Consider the following 23,071-nt stretch of genomic DNA (forward strand, 5'->3'; position numbering starts at 1 on the left):
GACGTCTGGCTGGGGAAAGGCTGCTTCTCACATCCTTCCCCTAAGATCTCCACCAGCTTCTTTAGGACCTGGTCATGCTGTGATCTGCAGTGCCCTTGGGGCAGTGCAGTCTTGCATCCTGCTAGAAAATGTTGGAGGTTGGCATTGGTATCACACAGTGGGCATCTATCCTCACTGCCGAACCACTGGTGAAGATTTTGGGAACAGGGCAGGGTGTCAATATGTTGCCCTGATGAAGCTGAGTCTGGCTTGTGGGAGCTTCCACAGGTCAGACCTGCTGAATGACCTGTTGATTGTATCTTCCCATGTTGTCCAGCTTCCCTGGCAGCCCTCTGCCACTGCCTTCACCCTGTAGTGCTCCTGCTCTGTCTTTGTTACCTCCTCCACTACCACAGTTTCCTCTCTTTATTCGAGGTCTTGGAGCAGAAACATGCTGCCTTCCCCAGCTGTCCTGTATGTCCAGCCTGGACTCTGCCAGCAACCTCTTGGGATCAAAGACAACTTGCTTCAATTCTGATTCTGTGGGTTTTGAGGTAGTTGATAAGGTTAATATGCAAACCATAGTTTACACAGATAGGGCAGGAAGGTGCCTAATGGGTCAGGTGGATGTGGTTTGTGAGGTTGTGTGCTTCATTTGTCACTTACGCTGAGCTTCACTATACAGGTAGTTCTGGTATAATGCGTGTTTCCATAATGTGAATTCGATGCAATGTGACTGATGAATCAGGAAACATGAATAGTATTTCATGTAAAATCCATCTGTCATATATTTCAGTGAACAGGTGTGCAATGCCTGGGCATATACATTATTTGCATACAGCATCTTGGCTAGTGAAGTTAGAGTGAAATTGTTTTGGATATGGAGCATGGTTGTTGAAGTTTCGTAGAGTCATAAAGTTTTACTCTACAGAAATGTGTCCTATGCCTGTGCTGATCTTTTGCCCATCTACGTTAATTCTATTTGCACGCAGTAGATCCGTACCACTCTCCCATGTAAATGTTTCTTAAATGTAGCAATTGTAGCTTATTTCACATCCTCCTCCGCATGGTGGAGAGTACATAGAAGAAAAACTTTTCTCTCAAATCCCCTGTAAGGCTCCTTACTCTCATCTTAAACTTGTACCCTCTTATTCTTCATATACTTACCATGGGGAAAAGGTTTCTAATGGTTTATCTATGGCTCATAATTTTACATACCTCTAGAAGGTCTAGCTTGGCCTGTCATATCTTACCCCAGAACTCCAATTGAAGGAACAACCCAGTGTTTGTAAAGTTACAAGATAATTTCTCAACTTTTATATTCTTGGCAACACACACAAAATGCTGGAGGAATTTGGCAGGTCAGGCAACATCCATGGAAATGAACAAACAGTCAATATTTCGGACCAGGACTGTTCAGGACTGGAATGTAATGGGGAAGACATCAGAATAAAAGAGTGATGGGAAGGAAAGAAAGAGCTAGAAGATAGGTGAAGTCAGATGGGTGGTAAAGCTAAAGGGTTAGAAAGAAAGGAATCTGATAGGAGAGAATATATTCTTGTTTTTTTGTATGTAACAGTTACTTGTGCATTGTGTTTATAGGATTACTTTTATTGTTCTTTGTACTAATTGTTTTTTTGCTCCATCTGATCCAGAATAACAATAATTCTGTTCCCTATACTTGAGAATGATGATAGATAAGTGCGTTATAGTTGTAACTATAACTTCAGTATTTGGCATATCATGAGAAATTTGGACTGAAGAAATTGTGTTATTTTTGGGGCCTGCCTGCTCATTATTGCCATTCACTACTGTAGTACAGTGTTAACTAATATGATTCTCATATAGGAATCTTGTGATTAGAGTATGACATTTAAAGGGGTAAATGGGATGAGGGAGGATTTGGCTAGTGTAGACTGGGAACACAGGTTATATGATGGGAAGGTTGAGGAACAGTGGAAGACTTTCAAAGAAATCTTTCATGGTGCTCAACAAAAGTATATTCCAGTTAAAAACAAGGACAGTAAGGGTGGTTGAGCAAGCTTTGGATAACTAAGGAAATAAAGGAAGGCATCAAGCTAAAGGCTCGTGCATACAACGTCACCAAGAGTAGTGGGAAACTAGAAGATTGGGAAAACTTTAAAAAGTAACAACGAACCACGAAGCAAGCAATAAAGAAATTGAAGCTAGATTATGTAAATAATCTAGCACAAAATATAAAAATGGATAGTAAAAGTTTTTTTATAATTATATAAAGTGGAAAAGGGTGGCTGACGTGAATGTAGATCCCTTGGAGGACAAGAAGGGGGATTTGATATTGGGTAATGTGGAAATTGCAGAGGCTTTGAGTGACTATTTTATTTCACTCTTCATGGTGGAAAACATGTCTAACATACCAAAGAGAGATGCTACGGTGGCGATGGGAGGTGAAGACCTCAATACAATAACAATCACTAAATAGGTAGTTCTGAGCAAACTTGTGGTCTGAAGATGGACAAGTCCCCTCATCCTGATGCAATGCATCCCAGGGTACTGAAAGAAATAGTAGAGGTTGTAGTAGAGATTTTAGAGATAATTTACCAAAATTCTCTGGACTCTGGGCAGTTATCAGTAGACTGGATGGCGGTGAATGTCACGCCACTGTTCAAAAAGGGATGTAGGCAAAACACAGGTATCTATTGGCCAGTTAGTTTAACATCTGTAGTTGGGGAAGATGCTTGAAGCTATCATTAGAGAAGAAATAGCCAGGCACCTTGAAAGAAATGATCCATCAGGCAGACACAGCATGGATTCAGCAAAGGCAGGTCTTGTTTGACAAACTTACTAGAGTCCTTTGAGGATATAATGAGTGCAGTGGATAGAGGGGAACACATGGATGTTATTTACTTGGATTTCCAGGTGTTCGATAAGGTGCTGCTTGTAAGGTAAGGATGCATAGAGTTGGGGGTGATGTATTAGCATGGATGGAGGACTGGTTAACTAATAGAAAGCGGAGAGTTGGGATACATGGGTGTTACTCTGGTTGGCAATCTGGTGAGCGGTGTGCCGCAGGGATTGTTGCTGGGCCCGCAACTGTTCACAATATACATTAATGATCTGGAAGAGGGGATGAGCGTAGTGTATCTAAGCTTGCTGATAATACTAAATTAAGTGGAAAAGCAAAGTGTGCAGAAGATATGGAGAGGCTGTAAAGAGATATAGATAGGTTAAGTGAGTGGGCAAGGGTCTGGCAGATGGAGTACAATGTTGGTAAATGCAAGGTCATCCACTTTGGAAGGAAAAATGAAAGAGCAGATTATTATTTAAATGGTAAAAAGATGCAGCATGCTGCTGTGCATAGGGACTTGGGAGTGCTTGTGCATGAATCACAAAAGGTTGGTTTGCAAGTGTAGCAGGCTATCAAGAAAGCAAATGGAATGTTGGCCTTCATTGCCAGAAGGATTGAATTTAAGAGCAGGGAGGTTACGCTGTAACTGTACAGGGTACTGGTGAGGCCACACCTGGAGAACTGTGTGCAGTTCTGGTCTCTTCCTTGAGAAGGAATATACTGGTTTTGGAGGCGGTGCAGAGAAGGTTCACCAGGTTGATTCCAGAGATGAGGCAGTTAGATAATGAAGGGAGATGGAATTACTAAGGACTGTTCTTGCTGGAATACAGAAGAAAGAGAGGAGATCTTATAGAAACATATAAAATTATGAAAGGGATAGATAATATAGAGACAAGAAAGTTATTTCCACTAGTAGGTGAGACTAGAACTAGGGGATATAGCCTCAAGATTCAGGAGAGATTTTGGACAGAGGTGTGGAGCAACTTTTTCCGAGAGTGGTGAATCTGTGGAATTCTCTGCCCAACGAAGCAGTGGAGGGTACCTCAGTAAATATATTTATGACAAGGTTGGGTAGATTTTCGCATAGTAGTGAAATTAAAGGTTATGGGGAAAAAGCAGGTAGGTGGAGATGAGTCCATGGCCAGATCAGCCATGAACTTATTAAATGGCAGAGCAGGCTCAACGGGCCAGATAGCCTACTCCTCCTCCGATTTCTTATGTTCTCTCAATACTTAACTGTTCAAAAGCTTTGTATTGAGAGTGATCTACAGTTTAATGCTGTTGTCAGATGGTTCTCAAAAGGAAATTGAGTGAGACACTTGTATGTGCTTTTTGAAACTGTTAAAATTCTTCAAAAACTTGAAAGTCCAGCAGTGTCTCTACTTTCTGCGAAGGCTGAGGAAAGTCCATCTCCCACTCTCCATCCTCATCACATTCTACAGGGGTTGTATTGAGAGCATCCTGAGCAGCTGCATCAATGCCTGGTACCGAAATTGCATCATCTCGGATCACAAAACCCTGCAGCGGATAGTGATGTCAGCTGAGAAGATCATCAGGGTCTCTCTTCCTGCCATTATGGACATTTACACTACATGCTGCATCCGCAAGGGCAAACAGCATTATGAAGGACCCCATGCACCCCTCATACAATCTCTTCTCCCTCCTGCCATCTGGGAAAAGGCACCGGAGCATTCAGGCTGTCATGACCAGACTATGTAACAGTTTCTTCCCCCAAGCTATCAGACTCCTCAATACTCAGAGACTGGACTGACGCCAACTTACTGCCTTCTACTGTGCCTATTGTTTATTATTTATTGTAATGCCTGCACTGTTTTGTGCACTTTATGCAGTCCTGGGTAGGTCTGTATTTAGTGTATTTTTTTTTCTGTGTTGTTTTTCACATAGTTCAGTGCAATTTCTGTACTGTTTCATGTAGCACCATGGTCCTGAAAAATGTGTCATTTTTACTGTGTACTCTACCAGCAGTTATGGTTGAAATGACAATAAAAATTGACGACTTGAATGCTTCTTTCTGTGTAATCAACTCAAAAATATTAGGCATGACTTTGTTTATTTGTCAGAATTATTTACAAAGCTTAATGCAATCAATCTTCAATTGCAAGAAAGTGACATGAAACTTATCAAAGTCAAATCAATCGTCTCCACAGTTCTTTCCAAGTCAACCTTATTTCAGTGCAACATTGGCTGTCGCAACTTTTTCCAGTTTCTGAACCTCTCTGAGTTGCAAGATGGAAGAATAACAGAGGTTGATCGTCAAGTATACTGTGTCCACCTGGGTGAGCTGCACAAAGACATGTCCACGAGATTTCGGGATCCAAATTCCAGATTGGTCAATAAATCTATTCCTGATCACTTGTTGTGAGGAATTAACAGGAAGGATGGAGGAAAAACTGATCTCGCTGTAAAAGTCAAGATGTTCGTTACTGCCTTTCCAACATCATATTTAGAAGAGCGCAGTTTCCATGTGCTTCTTTCAAAGCAATGAAAGATTGCAAATTACTACTGTAAATGTGGGGATCTGAGACTTCTGAGTGACATTCAGCCTGATGTTGGGAAGCTGATTATTACTGGCCCAAGCCTATCCATTTCACTGTAAGGTGAAAAAGTAATGAAGTTGTGCATAGTTCTACTATCAATATATGCTCTAAAATGTTTTGATGAAAACTTTTCACTATTTATAGATCTTGAATAATTTTTGCAATTGTCACTGCTTTGAATTTGCCTTTCCTATTTTCTTTCACTGTGCATTGTAAATCAGAATTATTTATAGTTTTTAAAAATGTAATGTCTTTAAAGAGGCTAGGGGCAGTAACCCCAAAGAAGTTTGGGAACCACTGATATAAACTAATCCCATCTGTCTGCCCATTGTTTGTATCCTTACCCTGCATGTATGTGTGCGCATTCCATGAGATGTTCATTATTAGTGCGGGGTTTTTTTGGAGAAGGCCGGAGGATGGGGTTGAGAGGGAAAATATTTCAACCATTATCAAATGCTGAATACACGATGTGCCAAATGGATTCATTCTGTTTCTATGTCTTAAGATGTCTTGCCAAAGGAGAATACGCCAGAGCAAGAAACAATCTGCTGGTTAAACTCCGTAGGTCAAGCAGCGGGGGGAAGATGTCAGTATTTAGGGTTCGGACTGAGATCAGAAAAGGAAGTGTAGCGAATTACGGGCCAGAAGTGACTGCTAGGCAGAGGGGAAGAAGAAGCGAGAGAAAATTTGCGTTTGCTGGAAATCCGAGCAACACTCACAAAACGCTGGAGAGACTCATTAGGCCGGACAGCAGAAGCGTGGGGTCTGGAGAGCGTTCAGTGGTGGTAAGAGTGGGGTGTGGTTTGGAAAGCATTCAGCGGTGGTGGACTCGGCTGGGGACTATAGTGTGGAACCAGCGTCGCCAGAAGTCCCTGCTCCTGTTTTACCAAGCCCTGCTGTTTCTGAACTACTTTGCCCCGGTGAATATAGTCCCTCATCGCCTTCCATTTTTTTTTGAACCGTGCCCTCCGATTCACGCAGCTGATTTTGCGCCCTGGCGAACGCCATTGTTAATCAGAGCGTCCAGCTGAGTGAGCGGCTCTGACTGGAGGCCACGCCCTCGAGCGCGCATGCGCGGCCCGCTTCGCCCCGGCCGGCTCCCGCTGCGTCGCTCGCTGTGAGGGAGATCGTCCCGTCGAAGGAGGAGCGGCGATCGGTTAAAATAAAACCCCCTTCGGAGCAAGGTGGGCTGGTGTCCGGCACGGCCCACCCAAACCCTCACCGTAGTCATTACCAGGCGACGTTAGTTACAGTGTGTGGTGGACGAAAGAAGCCATGGAGTGGCTGGGCTGCTGAAGGGAATCGGTGCTGGGAGCAGGAGGGAAGGGAAAGGGAGCGGGACTCCTCCCGTGGAAAAGGCCCCAAACTCACCGCCATCACAGGTGAGCGCTCTCCTCGGCAACCCTGCACCTCCCCTTTGCTTCCATTAAAGTCCTACTCATCAACAACTCCTCTGAGACTTCCCCCACCCCCCCACCTCACCCGGTTGTCCCCGGGATGTTTGGCATGTTAGTTGTTGCGAATGTGTCCGGAATGTGAAACTGCCGTCGCTCTTTCTGTTTCTACAGGAGTTTGAAGTTTATATCGATTTGAGGGGTTGGAACCGGGGGGTGGTTGTTTGCGAGTGAGCTTTTTGGTTGAACTCTGGGTTTCCAGCCACACCTACAAAAACTGGATCAGTATGTCAGCCACTGGAGCTTTCAGCCTCTGACTTCCCTATTAAATCAATTTCTTATTATTCTCTTTTAATAATGTTGCAATGTTTCCTTTTAATCTCGCTACCGATCGTCTTTAAAACGCTTTTGATATTTCTATAAAAACTTTGTTGCGCTATTTTTAAAAGAAAACTTTTCTTGTCAAACGAAGTGACAATCTGTTTGTGTTTGAATCATCCAAGCCGGACATTTATGAGTTACGCGGTGTCAGATACCATTCACTTTTTTGAGTACTGTATGGTATAAAAAGTGACATGCTTGAGCAAGACTTATAGATCAGTACCCAAATGTAAATGTTGTCGTGAGATCTTTGATTTATGATAAATTTGATGAAATATTCCACCTGAGACGTTTACATTTTCAGATACTTATTGAGCAATTTTGTTTTTACTTTTAAACTTAACGTAGTGTTAGTAATGAATTTCTCTAGTTTGAATGGAGGTGGTAGGATTTTGAAAACTGTCTGTCAGTTTAAGATTAGCTCCTCTTTATATCCTCTGCTTAAATCTTTCTGCTCGCCAGCTCACCTGCAGTGGGAAATCTTTGAAATCTCGGACCCTAGAGAATTTTTTTAAATTAATGTGCTGTGGAAACCTAAGCCATTGGAGTGACTGAGTTGATTTTTTTGTAGAGTTCCTCAAGTCCTTTGAGTGCTTGTGACTTAAATGATCGTTTTCCTTATTGTATTTTAATTAATTTTATATTTAATTGGGTATTGGTATAGTTCAATTTCCTGGTTGCAAGTAGTGAATGTAGATGGGATATTTAACATACACATATCTTCCACTTTGCATTGTGATGCCAGTCAAAAGTTGTTTGTTATTTCCTTGCTTTCTAAGTAGTCAGAATGGCACTCTTGGAGGGATGACAATTATTGCTGCTGTAATTGTATACTATGAAAATTTCCACATTGCAACACTGTTTTGGGCTAATTTGTAATTATCTTGCTATTTGAAAATGCAGAAATCAGAATCAGGTTTATTATCACCGGCATGTGTGGTGAAATTTGTTAACTTAGAAGCAACAGTTAAATTCAGTACCAAATATAGAAGAAAGAAAAAAATATAATAGTGTAAATAAATTACAGTGTATGTATATTGAAAAGATTAAAAATCATGCAAAAAACAAATAATATATATTTAAAAAAGTGAGGTAGTGTTCAAGGGTTCAATATCCATTTGGGAATTCGATGGCAGTGGGGAAGAAGCTGTTCCTGAACTGCTGAGTATGTGCGTTGCTGCTTTCGGACTTATGCAGTGGCCCCCCCCCCCCCCACCCCATACCAGACAGTGATGCAGCCTGTCACACACCAAATCTCTTCATACTCCTAATGAAGTATAGTTTCAGTCTTGTCTTCTTTATAACTGCATCGATGTGTTGGGACCAGGTTAGATCTTCAGAGATCTTGACACCCAGGAATTTGAAACTGCTCACTCACTCCACTTCTGATCCCTCTATAAGGATTGATATGTGTTCCTTTGTCTTACCCTTCCTAAAGTCCACAATCAGCTCTTTCGTCTTACTGATGTTGAGTGCCAGGTTGTTGCTGCGACACCATTCCACTAGTTGGCATATCTCGCTCCTGTATGCCCTCTCATCACCATCTGAGATTCTACCAACAATGGTTGTATCATCAGCAAATTTATAGCAATGTTGTTGATGTGCTTAATCGTTCCTTAAATGTTGTGAAATGTATAATTTTGAAGAATAAGCATGTAACTTTTGTTTAGATTTCCAGCATCTGCAGTCTTTCTGCTATGATTGTTGTATAATTTGAGAAATGATGCATTAAAATAGCAAACTCCCACTTTTCTCTGAGGGCTGATTTAGAATATCATTGTGATCTTTGCAAAAGTTTGTATTATGAACAAAACTGCCAGTTGTGAAGGAATATTTAATGCTCTTAAATTTATACTGGAAAACACTTGGAAATCCATCTAGCATTTTTTTTTAACATTCAGACTATGAGTGTCATTAATTATTGAGGTCTTTTGGGATATCAGCTTTATTAGGATCAAGAAAATATTTCCCTCTCACTTTACTATTCTGTGCAGAATGTGCTTTTTAGGGAGTCATTTTTGGGCTGAAGGATTATATATGAAAATATTAATTCATTTCTCTAAAAACATATGAAGCAAAAATAAATTGCACAGCACAAATTGAATCCCAAGAGAGACTTTAATTTTAAATTACTCGTCAAGCAAATTAGTGGTTAGGTAAATGGTGCATATTTGTGTGCAAATATTGCAAATTGATTTTTCCAAACAAAGCATTGTAGAAAGCCTAATGTATCGGCTGAAGATATCTTGGATAGTGATTTCTTCAAATCTATTCATGATTGACTGCACATGATACATGAGAGGGACAACGAATGTATTGTTTACTTAAAAACTCAGTAAAAACATTTAAGGATAACTGAATTTGTTATGGATGTTCACTGAAAATAACCCTTGGAATATGCATCATCATGAGGTTGTAGTCGTCTAAATAATTAAGGTAGAATTTTTATGTGATCGTAACATCAGGATGAGGTATTATAAACCAATAGACTCTCACAGCTACCTGGACTATACCTTGTCCCACACTGTTACTTGTAAAAAAGCCATCCCCTTCCCTCAATTGCTACATCTCTGTTTCATCTGGTCTCAGGATGAGGCTTTTCATTCTGGGATGAAGGAGATGTCCTCCTTTTTCAAAGAAAGCGGCCTCTCTTCCTCCACTATCAACATTGCCCTCAACCACATCTCTTCCATTTTATGCACGTCTGCTCTTACCCCCATCCTCCCACCACTCTACCAGGGATAGTCTCACCTACCACTCCACCAGCCTCCACGTCCTGCACATAATTTGCGAGACTTCCACCACCTCCAACTGGATCCCACCACCAAACACATCATTCCCAACCTGCCACTTTCTGCTTTCCACAGTGACTCCCTTGACCATTCGTCCCTCCCCACTGATCTCCCTCCTGGCACTTATCCTTGCAAACGGAACAAGTGCTTCTCTTGCCCCTACATCTCCTCCCTCACTACCATTCATTGTCCCAAACACCTTTAAGGTGAGGTGACATCTCACCTGTGAGTTTGTTGAGGGTCATATACTGTGTTCGGTGTTCCCGGTGTGGCCTCTTATATGTCGGTGAGACTGGATGTAGATTGGGAGACCATTTTGCCAAGCATGTACGCTCCATCCGCCAGAACAAGCGGGATCTCCCAGTGGCCACCCATTTTAATTCCACTTCTCATTCCCATTCCGATATGTCCATCCATGGCCTCCTCAATTGCTGGATAAGGCCACACTTAGGTTGGAGGAACAACACCTTATATTCCGTTTGGGTAGCCTCCAACCTGATGGCATAAACATCAATTTCTCAAACTTCCAGTAACACTTCCACCCCCCCTCCGCCCAGCTTTCCCATTTCCCATCCTGACACACTCTCATGTTATCTCCTTGCCCTCCCATCACCTCCCTCTGGTGCTCCTCCCCCCACCCACTTTTCTTCCTTCTTCCATGGTCCTCTGTCTCTTTCACCAATCAAGTTCCTAGCTCTTTGCTTTATCCCTCCCCCTCCAAGTTTCACCTATTGCCTGGTGTTTCTCTCTCCCCTCTCCCCATTTTTCAAATCTACTCCTCAGCTTTTTTTTTCTCCGGTCCTGCCGAAGAGTTTTGGCCTGAAATGTCGACTGTACTTTTTTTCCATAGGTGCTGCCTGGCCTGCTGAGTTCCTCCAGCATTTTGTGTGTGTTGCTCTGGATTACCAGCATCTGTAGACTTCCTGTTTTGTTTGTGAGGTATTATAAAGTATATTTGCACAATAACTTATTTGAATGATATCTTCACTTGAAATCCTGGTTAGGATTATTGAATTTAAGTTCTTTCATCTGCCCTTTTTCTGCCAAAAAGTTCAACTTTTGCAAAATTCAGACCTGGTCTTTCAGATATGCAGCAATATTTCGTTTGGAGAGCAATGAGGAGTCCTTCCACAAACACCATTCTTGTTCAAGCAACACAAAATGCTGGTGGAACACAGCAGGACAGGCAGCTTCTATAGGGAGAAGCACTGTTGACGTTTCGGGCCGAGACCCTTCATCAGGACTAACTGAAAGGAAAGATAGTAAGAGATTTGAAAGTAGGGGGGGAGGGGAAAATGTGAAATGATAGAAGACTGGAGGGGGTGGGGTGAAGCTGAGAGCCGGAAAGGTGATTGGCAAAAGGAATACAGAGCTAGAGAAGGGAGAGGATACTGGGACGGGAGGCCTAGGGAGAAAGAAGGGGAGGGGAGCACCAGAGGGAGATGGAGAACAGGCAGAGAGATGGGCAGAAAGAGAGGGAAAAAAGGAGAGGGGGGAAAAAAGCTAAATATCAGGGATGGGGTAAGAAGGGGCATTAACAGAAGTTAGAGAAGTCAATGTTCATGCTATCAGGTTGGAGACTACCCAGCCGGTATATAAGGTGTTGTTCCTCCAACCTGAGTGTGGCTTCATCTTGACAGTAGAGGATGCCTTGGATAGACATATCAGAATGGGAATGGGACGTGGAATTAAAATGTGTGGCCACTGGGAGATCCTGCTTTCTCTGGCGGACAGAGTGTAGGTATTCAGTGAAACGGTCTCCCAGTCTGCGTTGGGTCTTACCAATATATAAAAGGCCACACTGGGAGCACCGGACGCAGTATACCACACTAGCCAACTCACAGGTGAAGTGTCGCCTCACCTGGAAGGACTGTCTGGGGCCCTGAATGGTGGTGAGAGAGGAAGTGTAAGAGCAGGTGTAGCACTTGTTCCGCTTGCAAAGATAAGTGCCAGGAGGGAGATCGGTGGGACGAATGGACAAGGGAGTTGTGTAGGGAGCGATCCTTGTTTAAAAATGGAAGACATCTCCTTCGTCTTGGAATGGAAAGACTCAAAACAAAGGGGCTTCCCTTCTTCCACCATCAACTCTGCTCTGAAACACATCTCTCCCATTTCCCGCACATCTGCCCTCACCCCATCTGCCCACCACCCCACTCGGGATAGGGTTCCCCTTGTCCTCACCTACCACCCCACCAGCCTCCGGGTCCAACGTATAATTCTCTGTAACTTCTGCCACCTCCAACGGGATCCCACTAACAAGCACATCTTTCCCTCCTCCCCACCCCCCCCCCCGCTTTCCGCAGGGATCGCTCCCTACACGACTCCCTTGTCCATTCATCCCCCCATCCATTCCCACCGATCTCCCTCCTGGCACTTAACCTTGAAAGCAGAACAAGTGCTACACCTGCCCTTACACTTCCTCCCTCACCACCATTCAGGGCCCCAGACTGTCCTTCCAGGTGAGGCGACACTTCACCTGTGAGTCGGCTGGTGTGGTATACTGCGTCTGGTGTTCCCGATGTGGCCTTTTATATATTGGTGAGACCTGACGCAAACTGGAAGACCGTTTCACTGAACACCTATGCCCTGTCCGCCAGAGAAAGCAGGATCTCCCAGTGGCCACACATTTTAATTCCACGTCCCATGTCCCATTCTGATATGTCTATCCATGGCCGCCTCTACTGTCAAGATGAAGCCACACTTGGGTTGGAGGAACAACACCTTGTATACCGTCTGGGTAGCCTCCAACCTGATAGCATGAACATTGACTTCTCTAACTAATGTTAATGCCCCTCCTCCCCTTCTTACCCCATCCCTGATATATTTAGCTTTTTCTCCCTCTTTTTTTCTTTCATTCTGCCCATCACTCTGCCTGTTCTCCATCTCCCTCTGGTGCTCCCCTACCCCTTTCTTTCTGCCTAGGCGTCTCGTCCCAAGATCCTTTCTCTTCTCTAGCTCTGTATCCCTTTTGCCAATCACCTTTCCGGCTCTCAGCTTCACCCCGCCCCCTCTGGTATTCTCCTATCATTTTGCATTTTCCCCTATTTTCCCCTCCCCCTCCTACTTTCAAATCTCTTACTATCTTTCCTTTCAGTTAGTCCTGATGAAGGGTCTCAGCCCAAAACGTTGACAGCGCTTCTCCCTATAGATGCTGACTGACCTGCTGAGTTCCACCTGCATTTTTTTCTTCTTCTTTCCTTGATTTAAAGTCATTCGGCAATGTCACTCATTTTGATTTGGTGCAGAAGTTAATTTCATATTACCATGAAATTTCCTAATTGCTTTTTACCAAATCATGACCTTTGGTTTTGTCTTAGTGGAGTTTGCACCCAGGGTACACCACTTTCCCTTGCATCCGAAAGCCATGTGGGTTACTGGGTTGATTATCTGCTGTGATCTGTTCCCAATGGTAGATGAAATGGTAGTATCTAAAGTGCAGATTCAAGAGACTGCAGATGCTGGAATCTGAATCTGGGGGATTTGGTGGGTTGAGCAGCAGCTGCGGGGGTGGAGGGGAAGGAATTGTTGATGTTTTGGGTCAAGACTAAATCAAGAACATGGGGACGGTTGGACAGAATAAAAAGCGACTAGTGTATCAGTGGAATGGGTGGCTGATGGTTGACATTCTCAGTGGTCTGAATGGCTTGTTTCCATGCTGTTTGACCCTGTGGCACTCTTTCCTCCCCCCCCCCCCCCACCACAAAAGTGTGTACCTTTGCACCTAATGATCATCTTAATGGTGTTAGAACAGTCAAAATACACATAAAACAGTGGAAGTGATTGGAAAGCTGCAACCAGTATATCATTTCTTTGAGACACTGTCATAAATATAATGTAAATGCTTAAAAAAAAATAAGGAATTCTGCAGAATCTTGTCTATCTGGAGATTGTTGAGAGTGTGAACCTTTGTCATAAGAGGTTTTGGGGTAAACAAAAAGGATACTGAGGAAGCATGCAACGAAGAAGGACGGTCTCCGTGTGGGCAAGGCAAAAGAGATGATTGTGAACTTTAGGAAGGTGCAGGCCAACCACTCTCCATTGCACATCAGTTGCTCTGCTGTGGAAAGAGCAAAGAGCAGAAAGTTCCTTGGTGTACACATAATGGAATATTTAACCTAGACCAAAGCTACCTCAACACAATATCAACACACAGCAGCACTTACACTGTCTGAGGAGATTGAGGTGTGCAGGCTTCCTGCTCCCATTCTAACAACTTTATGCAGCAGCACCTGTGAGAGTGTCCTGTCTGGCTGCCTCATTGTGTGGTGCAGAAGATGCAAGACCCTACATAGTATAGTAAAAATTGCTGCAAGGTCACTGGGGTCCTCCCTCCCCCCACCCCATTTGTGACAACATTTACCAGGAATGTTGTATATAAAGGGTCTAAAGCGTTGTTGAGGATCCCTACCACCCATACACAATCTCTGATCCAGTACCATTAGGAAGAAAGCAGAGGAGCACCAGGACTGGGACAACTAAACTGGTAGCAGCTTTTTTCCTCAGGCTGTGAGACTAATGAATACTCTGCCACCACTAATGTCTCTTCACAGTGAGTTGTTTGCTGTATTGTTGTTTACTTGTGGTGCGCACATCATGTGCGTTTTATTAACTTACTGACCTGTGCCAATCAGCTAGCTGGAGCGTTCACTGAGATCTTTAACCTTTCGTTTTGGTAATCTGAGGTATCCACCTGCATCAAACAGGCTTCAGTTATACGTGTGCCTAAGAAGAACATGGTAACTTGCCTCAATGACTATCGTCCAATAGCACCTACATCCACTGTGATAAAATAATTTGAGAGGTTGGTGATGAAACGTTTCAACTGCTGCCTGAGAAGTGACTTAGATATGCTCTAATTTTCCTACCAACACAACAGGGCCACAGCAGATGCCATTTCATTGGCTCTTCACTCAGCCCAGGAACACCTGGACAGCAAAGGTGCATATATCAGGATGTTCCTTAACGACTACAGCTCAGTATTCAATACCATCGTCTCCTCAAAACTAATGAATAATCTTCAAGTCTTTGACCTCAATCCTTCCTTGTGCAATTGAATCCTCGATTTCCTCACTTGCAGACCCCACTCAGTTCGGATAAGTAATAACATCTCCTCCACAATCTCCATCAGCATAGATGCACCACAAGGCTGTGTGCTTAGCTCCTGCTCTGTTCACTTTACACTTGTGACTCTGTGGCTAAGCACAGCTCTAAAGCCGTATTCAAGTTTACTGAGGACGCCGCTGTCATAGGTTGAATCAAAGGTGGTGATGAATCCATGTAAAGGAGGAAGATTGAAAATTTGTCTGGTGCCACAACTACCACCTCTTACTCAATGTCAACCAGACCAAGGAGCTGATTATTGACTTCAGAAGGAGGAAACCAGAGATTCATGAGCCTGTACTCATTGGGAGATCAGAGGTAGAGAATCAGCAGCTTTGAATTCCTTGGTGTTAACATTTCAGAGGACTTGTTCTGGGCCTGCACATACAGAAAGTGCAATTACAAAGTAAGCACCTTTACTTCCTTAGGAGTTTGCAAAGATTCTGCATGACATCTAAATCTTTGACAAACTTCTATAGATGTGTGGTGGTGAGTATTTTGACTAGTTGCATCACAGCCTGGTATGGAAGCACCAATGCCAAAAGCAGATATGGCTAGAAGACAGATTTTGAATATGTGAAGAGCTGATAGAATTGAAGCGTCAGATAGTCAGGAAATTAATGGGATATTTCTGGATTTCTACTGTAACTTTTGTAAATCTGACTTTTCAGACAATACTACTTCTATGAATAGATTTTTGCAAAAGCTGAATAACCCTAAATTTCTACTCAAGATATGAATGCATTAGATGTGCCTATTAAGTAAGAGGAAATAACAAGGGCTATATCCTCTCTTCAATCAAGTAAGGCTCCAGGACCAGATGAATATACAGTGGAATTTTTTAAGACTTTCACTGAGATACTTATACCTCATTTATGTCAAGTTTTCACTGATTCTATATCCTCTGGGACTCTCCCGAAAACTTTTTATGAGGCATTAATTTCACTAAATCCTAAAAAAGGAAAAGATTTATCTGAACGTGCCTCTTATAGACCAATTTCTTTCCTAAATGTGGATTCTAATATTCTTTCTAAAATTTTGGCTAATAGGATCAAGAATATTTTATTTGAAGTTATCTCTAATGATCAAACTGAGTATATTAAGAATAGATATTCATACTTTAATATTCAGAGACTATTGAACATTATTTAGTCCTCTCCATCCAAAGAACCTGAATGTGTAGTTTCCCTTGACGCAGAGAAAGCCTTTGATAGGGTGGAGTGATTTTATTTATTTGAAATTTTTGAAAGATTTAATTTTGGTCTGGGTTTCATTTCCTGGATCAAATTGTTCTATCAAGCTCCTATAGTAGACCATACAGAGGTACCCGGCAGGGCTGTCCTCTTAGTCCTTTGTTATTTAACTTGGCTCTAGAACCTCTTGCTATTGCTCTTTGGAATTCCAATGGTATTCAGGGTATTAATTAAGAGAGGGGATAAAATGCATAAGGTTTCATTGTATGCAGATGACTTGTTAGTCTACATTTTGGATCCTAAGAAATCTATTCCTTCTATGTTAACCATATTCTCCGAATTTAGTAGTTTTTCTGGATACAAGTTAAATTTATGCAATGTGAGTTATTTTCTATTAATAATCATTTGGATCAGTATGAGCAATTACCTTTTTCGTATTGCTAAAAATCAATTTACTTATCTTGGCATTAAAGTTACTAAGAATTTTAAAGATCTGTGTAAATATAATTTTCTTCCATTAATTGATTATACCCAACAAACACTTTCTAAATGGTCTCCTATGACACTATCATTAATTGGTCAAATTAATGCTATAAAAACGATAGTTCTACCAAAATTCTTATATATATTTCAAGCAGTTTCTTCATTTGTTCCTAAACGTTTTTTTTTGACAGAATAGACTCTTAAAATTTTATCCTGTATTTGGAACAATAAAAATCCTAGATTGAGTAAACCTTTATTGCAGATATTAAAAAAGGATGGTGGTATGGCTTTACCAAATCTTAGACTGTACTACTGGGCAATTAATATTCAATATATTATCCGTTGGATTCATTATTCAGACATATATGACTCCTTTATGGGCGGAATTGGAGAAAAACTCGGTGAAGGGGTGTTCCTTGGCCTCTTTACTGGGAGCTCCTCTTCCTTTTCTGCTCTCTAAGTTTGGTAGAGAAGACCTTAATCTATTATTAAACATATATTAAGAATTTGGTTTCAGTTTCGCAAATTTTTTGAATTAAATAATTTTGTCCTTTCTATTAAATATATCGTAACTTTTTTTAAACCATCAACTTTAGAACAGGCTTTTTTAATTTGGAATACCAAAGGTATAATAACTTTTTTGGGTTTGTTTATAGGGGATTGTTTAATGTCCTTTACTCAGCTAGCAGATAAATTTGATTTATCCAATGTACACTTTTTTAGATATTTACAAATTAGGAATTTTTTACATACTTTGCTTCCAAATTATCCCTCTGCTTATCCATTTAATATAACAGATATCCTCTTCCGGGTTAAACCACTCCAAAATGATCAATAGCTACAATTTATAAATGATTATTGAATTTAAAGATGATATCTAATGATAAAATTAAAGCTGCCTGGGAATTGGAATTTCAAGAGTTACTTTCAGATAATGGAGTAAAATTTTTCATCTGGTAAATACTTCATGTATTTGTGCCTGCCATTCCTTGATACAGTTCAGGGTAGTGCATCGGGCACATACCGTAAATTCCAGACTATAAGCCGCTACTTTTTTCCCACACTTTGAACACTGCAGCAACACTGCGGCCTATACTACGGTGCGGCTAATGCATGTTTTTGTTCATGCCGCCAAAAACATTTTGCCTCGTAACAGTAGACTGTTATGAATCCCGTAACTGGAGAGCTTACCAGCAAAGATAGAGAGGTCCGTTGAAGTCTGATGTCACTTTTCAAACCTTTTATTTATAAAGGGACACAAAAGTAGGGTTAATACATACATTCAGATAGTGCACATCGTCAACACTCAATCTAAAGCGCGGGTATAGTAATACTCATCATTAAGTGAGCTCTGCTGTTGTCTAGGGGTTAATAGATTGTCCGTGGGAAATATAAAAGTCACTCAGAAAGTCTGCAGGCCTCAGCCCTTTGAAAATCGCTGGGTTTCACGTGGGGCGACCGAGAGAGAGAGAGAGATTGGGGGAGAAGAGAAAGAACTTGCCGAGTCTTGATGAATCTTCCGTGAAATCTGGGGAGCGTTGGTTTCCTCTCCCCGCTGTTAGTTAAAAGCGGTTTTCTGTGATTCCAGCCACAAATTCCAATCCCGGAATCTAATGCACGTGGCTTCCTTCAGAATGGCTTCCCGCTGCTGCGGGATCACTCTCTCGTGTCTTCTTGGTGCGTCTGAGGGGCTGTCCCCCTGAGACTCTCCTTTATACTTCCTCATGGGGATGCAGGAGTCAATCAGGTTGGGATGATGCAATCTCTCTGTCAACCAGCCCACGTTGCCCGAGGGCTTTTCACGTGGTCTCCATGAGACAATAGTCGCTGTCGTCCCGGGTGGGACGTGCTATTTGGCACGTTTCTCTCTCTCTCTCTCTCTCTCTCTCCCCGACTGGGTCTACTGACCCCCCCCCCCCCGACGGGTGCTCTTGCGATTCTCACAAAGGAGGGGGCTGGGATCATAGCAAGACTAATAAAATTGATGAGTCGTTCACAGAGGTCCAATGAAATTGTACGATAAATCAAGTGCACTTTCACAATTAAATTATTGTAAATCAGTCATTTGTACTCATCCTCATCAACATGGAAAACACTCGAAGAAAAGCATATGATGCAGCTTTTAAGTTAAAGGCGATCAATAACTTTTCCTGGTAGGCTGCAGTATATATATTTTTATACCAGTCATTAGGAGATATTGGAATGTTGTTCGTGCACTGTTCAGTAAAAAAGTATACGCGATGTAATTTGTGTGTTACCGATACGTATGTATATTTAAAAGTAGCTGTGTTACAGGCACTGTTCGAAAAAAAAAGCATTTGCAATATGTATTTGTTTATGTTACCATACGGATTTAATTAAAAGTCAAAAAATCCTCACGTGTAATATCTTTCTGTGTAAATATCTCATATTACAATGTGGGACACGTGCGGCTTAAAATCCGGTGCGGCTTGTACAAGTACAAAATTGATTTTCTTTGTAAAATTAGAGCGTGCGGCTTTTAATCAGGTGCGCTCTGTAGTCCGGAATCTACGGTATGTCAAAGGATAAATTAGCCCATATTTTTCCCAGTATTAATCCTATTTGTGATAGATGTAATACTCAGGTGGCCACTTTAATTCACATGTTTTGGTCTTGCATAATGTTGGAGAATTTTTGGAAAGATGTTTTTAAAACCTTATCTAAAGTGCTGGAGCTGGATTCACAAACAAACTTATTTTCAGCTATTTTTGGGATTATTCCATCAGAAGCAGGAAATATTCCTGCTCTGCTCAGCGGATGATGGCCTTTTCAACCTTACTGGCTAGGAAAGCCATTTTACTTAAATGGAAGAACCCTAACCCTCCTACTGCCTTTTATTGGCTTTCCTCTATCATGTCCTGTTTAAGTCTAGAGAAAATAAGAAGTCTGACATTGGATACATCCTTTTAAATTTGAAGAAATCTGGTGACCTTTTATTCAGTATTTTCATATGATCTGATTTTTGTACTGATTCTCTTCCAGCTGTTTTGTCAGAACCTTGGATTCGATCAGAGATTCTCTCTTCTCTTGGTTTTTCTATCAGGATGGACTGCCCAGGATGGACAGTCCTTTTTTTTTCTGTTTAGAATAGTGGGTTGTTTTTCTCTTTTATATAAAAATTTCTACTAGTCCTTCCTTTCTTCATAAATTGATGAGGAGAATTATACATTCTAAATCAAATTTATACTTTGTAGATCAACACTATGTGATTCTGATACTGTTTATTTTACCTTCTGTATGTACTGCTATTGGCATATATACCAGAGATATTGTCCTCCTGTTTGTATACACTCTTTAAAATCAATAAAAAGATTGAAAAAAGAAAGGAAGCACAATACCCTTGAATGGAAATCCTCCATTAGGTAGTGGACACTGCCCAGTTTCACACGGGTAAACCCCTCCCCATCATTGAGCACATATTCATAGAGCGTTGTTGCAGGAAAGCAGAATCCATCATCCAAGACCCCCACCACCCAGGCCATGTTCTCTTCTCACTGTTGCCATCAGAAAGAAGGTACAGGAGTTTCTAGGCTCTCACCACCAGGTTCAGGAACAATTATTACCCCTCAACCATCAAGCTTCTGAACCAAATGGGGATAACCTCACTTGCCTCATCACTGAAATGTTCCCACAACATATGGATTTATTTTCAAGGACTCTCCATCTCACGTTCTTGATATTTCTTATTTATCTATCTGCCTACCTCCCCCCCTCCCTCTATGTGTTATATATATTTTGTGTGTGCACCGTGGTCCTGATGAACATTGTTTTTGTTTCTTGTTGTGCATAGTCAGATGATGACAAACTTGAGCAACATTGATGGGAAAGGTTTAGAGCAGAGGTTCCTAACCTGAGTTCCACAGACCCCTCAGTTAATGGTTCATGGCATAGAAAAGGTTGGGAACCTGTGGTTTGGCCTGTATCCCTCAAAACGTAGGCAAGTGGGACTAGCTCAGGTGGACATCTTGGCTTGTATGGGTGAGTTGTGCTGAAGGGTTTACTTCTACCGGTCCACTTTGAAAATTATTCCTCTCTTATTTTCCAAATAGATACCCTTTGTTGGAATATTGTCTTAAGTAGTGCTTCATTCCATGTTGGAATTGCACAAAGTATATTTTTTTAATCATCTGCATCCATGCAGGACTTGTGAAAGAGGAATTGGGATAATTCACCAGAATGTGGATGGCCTTTTAATGTGTTAAAAATGCAGTCTTGTTATGAAAAGTTAATCCATGGATTAACTTTTTAGATGTGCTGGGTAGACACTTGTTCCTAAAAATTGCCATTGTTTCTCTTCTAGCTAGCACTAATGAAGTATTAAAAAAAATTATCACTGCTGTAGAATCTGGCTGCAGTATTTGCGGAAAGAAATCACTTGTCCAGAATTTGCAGTCAGCCATGAAGCAACAACTGTGACGAAAGATCTGTGGCTGATATCTAAGGCCATTTCCTACTATTCATAACAGCCATCTGTTCAGTGGAGTTACCATCATCCCTGAGGGTTATGTTGGCATCAGATTGGCTAAAGCAGCCGATCATAAATCAGGAAGGGGAAAGCCCAGTTTTTAATGAAACATTGTAAATACTTCATAGCTCTAAGCAAACTTTAAAAAAGAAGTATGATTAAGATAGAAACTGAACTATCAATTTTCAAAGTGAAATGAAAATCCATTATATTTTGAAATACATGGATGCAATTATGTTATATGCTTTTTCATTCATGTAATTTCTAGTTGTGTTCCAAAATTTGCTAAGCAGTAATAATAGCTCATTTTTCAATGAAAGCACTTTAAAATCTCAAAATTATATGTTCTTAAAAGCTACAAACAGTGTAGTTTGTGGGAAAAGTAGTTAGAATTATAGACTACAATTTGGTAGTTTCGTCATGAAACTAAGTTGGTACTGTATAGAGATTGTAACATTGCTAGCCTTTTAACAATATATTGATGGTGTTTATAAATTTGTTATTACTCCTGTAAAATCTGGATGACTATGGAAATAATGTACAGTAAGGGTAAAGCCTTAAGACCGTAAGTCGTAGGAGCAGAATTGGGTCATTCAACCCTTTGAGTATACTCCGCCATTTCATCATGGTTGATCCCAGATCCTACTTAACCCCATACACCTGCCTTCCTGCCTTACCCTTTGATGCCCTGACTGATCAGGAAACGATCAACTTCTGCCTTAAGTATACCCAGTGACTTAACCTGCACTGCGGTCTGTGGCAGAGCATTCCAAAGATTAACTCCTCTCTGGCTTAAAAAAAAATCCTCCTTGCTTCTGTTCTAAAAGGTTGCCTGTTGATTTTTGAGGCTGTGCCCTCTAGTTCTGGATACCCCCTTCATAAGAAGCATCCTCTCCATATCCACCCTGTATAGTCCTTTCAACATTCGGTAGGTTTCAATGAGCATCCCAGGCATTCTTCTAAATTCTAGTGAGCACAGGGCCAAAGCTGCTCCTCATATGTTAACCCCATTCATTCCTGGAATCATCCACATGAACCTGCTCTGGATTCTCTCCAATGACAGCACATCCCTTCTGAGGTATGGGGCCCGAAACGGTTGACAATACTCCCAAGTGCGGCCTGACTAGTGTCTTATAAAGGCTCGGCATTATCTCCTTTTTTTAATATTCTATTCCCCTTGAAGTAAATGGCAACATTGCATTTGCCTTCGTTACCACAGACTCAACCTGTAAATTAACCTTGTTGGAGTCTTGCATGAGGACTCCCAAGTTTCTTTGCACCTCTGATGTTTAAGCCTTCTCCCCCTTTAGATAATAGTCCACAATGTTGTTCCTTTTACCAAAATGTATTGTCATACATTTCCCACTGGATATTTTAAAATGTTATCTTTTGTACCAGGTTTGTAAATATTTCAAATAGGAAACTGATTTCTTTAGTTTAACAATAGTAAATTGAGTGTCTATTTTCTACCAAAATGCAAGTTAAGATTTTCCAAGCTGGCTTAGTTCATTTTTCAAAATGAACATCGGTGTTTCTTTAAAAACTTTGTCTTATGGAGCTATGATTTGAAATTACTTGCAAATCAGATTGAAATGTTCATTTACAGGGTGCACCAAAGAGTTTTACAGCAAATACAGCTAATTAAAATATATTAGCTACTATAATGGTGAACCTAATTAGATGATAGATCAGAATCAGGTTTATTATCTCTGACATCTGTCATGAAATTTGTTTTGTGCCAGTATTGCAATCCATAAAAACTACAAGCTACAAAAATAAAAATAAGGTATGCAAAAAGAGAGCAAAATGCGTTATGTTCGTGAATCCATGGACTGTTCAGAAATCTGATAGCAAGGGGGAAGAGGCTGTTCCTTAAGC

At 41.3% G+C, this 23,071-nt stretch overlaps 1 protein-coding gene across 4 annotated transcripts in view; it reads left to right on the top strand.

The window, feature by feature from the left end:
* Window positions 1–6,184: 6,184 nt before the first annotated feature.
* cyfip1 (cytoplasmic FMR1 interacting protein 1) overlaps window positions 6,185–23,071 on the top strand; it is a 174,740-nt gene continuing 157,853 nt past the window's right edge. For 2 of the 4 annotated variants that reach the window (XM_059963833.1, XM_059963832.1), the window contains exon 1: window positions 6,405–6,746. The gene's annotated coding sequence lies outside the window, so the exon portion shown is untranslated. Of the gene's footprint in view, window positions 6,747–23,071 lie in introns of all 4 variants that reach the window. The other 2 variants (XM_059963835.1, XM_059963834.1) reach the window with 2 other exon arrangements.

Source organism: Hypanus sabinus, chromosome 3 (genome assembly GCF_030144855.1).
Source record: "Hypanus sabinus isolate sHypSab1 chromosome 3, sHypSab1.hap1, whole genome shotgun sequence".
Lineage (NCBI taxonomy): Eukaryota > Metazoa > Chordata > Chondrichthyes > Myliobatiformes > Dasyatidae > Hypanus > Hypanus sabinus.